The sequence below is a fragment of the Cucurbita moschata genome, unplaced genomic scaffold (genome assembly GCF_002738365.1).
Source record: "Cucurbita moschata cultivar Rifu unplaced genomic scaffold, Cmos_1.0 Cmo_Scf00105, whole genome shotgun sequence".
In the NCBI taxonomy this organism is placed as follows: domain Eukaryota; kingdom Viridiplantae; phylum Streptophyta; class Magnoliopsida; order Cucurbitales; family Cucurbitaceae; genus Cucurbita; species Cucurbita moschata.
In genome coordinates, this window is record NW_019268621.1 from 346,387 (window position 1) to 348,435 (window position 2,049).

At 39.0% G+C, this 2,049-nt stretch overlaps 1 long non-coding RNA gene across 1 annotated transcript; it reads left to right on the top strand.

The window, feature by feature from the left end:
* The first annotated feature begins 475 nt into the window (after positions 1-475).
* Positions 476-1,486, top strand: LOC111439749. Its single transcript, XR_002709852.1, has 2 exons — positions 476-1,167; positions 1,254-1,486. It is a non-coding gene; the product is annotated as an uncharacterized LOC111439749 (long non-coding RNA).
* Positions 1,487-2,049: the final 563 nt, after the last annotated feature.

Here is a 2,049-nt window from a genome sequence, read left to right on the forward strand (position 1 = left end):
CTACACAATTATTTAATTATTATTATTATAACCTTAACGGTTATTACATAAAAAAAATAAAATATAATAAAAAAATCAGTCCAAGATACTATAGCATGATGAAATCAAGTGGAGATACATTTAATTCAACAAACTAGAGAAATGTAGCAAATAAAAGTGGAGATACATTTAATTCAACGAACTAGAGAAATGTAACAAATAAAAAAGTTGTAGAATTTTGTAACAACCACATATTAAAAAAAAAACGTCTGGTGCTAAAAAATGCACGAAAATTCTGGTGAGGCGCCGAAATTCTTGCACCCCTCTCAGCCACACCCTACCCGACGCCCACACTACTCTAGTGAATCCACAATAATCCTGTCACCATCACAGAACCCACCTGCAAAGTAGAAAGGAAAAACACAGAGAAAACGAGAGAGAGAGAGAGATATTTTTTTAGAATACTTCGACAACGATAATCTCATAGATCTAGTGTTGAAACAACCAGCCCACACTGTGAAAGGAATCACTGACGACTGCACGTATGTAGGAGATAAGCTCTCACGCCTTAACAATGTGATTCGTCGTCGGAAAAGAGGGTTTGAGTTTCCGATTTTAGAGCCTTATAGATATGCATGTTATAGGTGCAAACAACCGGAAACACTCCACGGGAAGTAAAGAAGAAGGGTTAATCGAAAAACTCGAGGGAAACGAGTATAGAAGACGAAGTCAGTGGACTTTGGGTTGAACCTAAATTCATTACCCAGCTGCAGTCCGTTACTGACACTATTCTACCTCAACCCAAACAAATCACTTGCAACCCATTCTGCCTCAGCCCCAACCTGGCACCTGCAGCCCGATCGACACCCGAGTACCCAAGGCGCAACCTGCTACGACCTACGCATCAGCCCACACCTGCAGCAGCCCAGTACTGCGCCCCAATCTGTGACCCGCATACGCGTAACGACTTGCGCCTCTACCTAAAGTCACCAACAACTGCGTCAACCTCTAATTGCACCACGTGGCACACCTGCAGTACAATACTTACTCGGCTAAGTCGGCTTAAATGGCTCGGCTCAACTCTACGACTCAAAACTCGCTCCTTCGACTCAATAAAGGGAAAAATAGCTAATTTCCATAGTTCTGACAATCTTGAAGTTGAATTTGAGCTTGTTTAAGGCAAATAAGGTCAGTAAGGGTAAATTTCTCGATTTAAATTCGACTGAGTTAAGAATCCTTAGATTACTAACGAAACGGGATGAATATTTTAATAGAAAATGATGACCGACGATAATTGAAGTAATTTCGAGGAACGAGAGTGAATGTACTCGAATTAGGAAAAATGTCAGCTAAGGCCAACCAAGCAAGTGGCCCTACCATCGTTTAGTTATAATTTTGTGTTGTATGATGACGTGTGTTCATATGGCTTCGCCGTGTTATATGCTTGTATATGCAAACTGTTATAAAATGATATGTATATATTATGATACGTGAATGTTATGTTGTATTTGATGAGTTTATATGTTTATGATATGATATGTTGAAGACATGCTTGAAATATGCTATGTGATTGTTATGATACATAATATGATACGATATGTGCATGATGTAGATTTTTATATCTGAAAGCATGAAAACGTTATGATATGCATATGTGTGATATGAATGATATGATATGATTGACATGTAAAACAACGAGCTACATAAAATACAACTCTGACATACGTATGAAAGATATAATAAACGATATGAAAAATGATATGATATGAAGGAAACGCTAACGGGATTGTATTATATGATAACAAAAATAGAAAAATGTTGGAACCTCATGCATTATTGTGTGCTCTTGCATCGAGGGATACCCCTTCTCCTTCAGGATAGTACGGACGTGTATGCTACAAGATAAGAGAACGATCATTATGTTTATCGTAATGCAGCTGTGGCGGTTGTTATTGGTGTCCGCCATCAACAACTACCAGAGAATGTTTGCCCAACCAGCAAGGGACCCAGGAGGTATGCAAGTTGACTGGTGGGTCCATACTCGTAGGTGTGGACTGTGTGTAGGGAAAG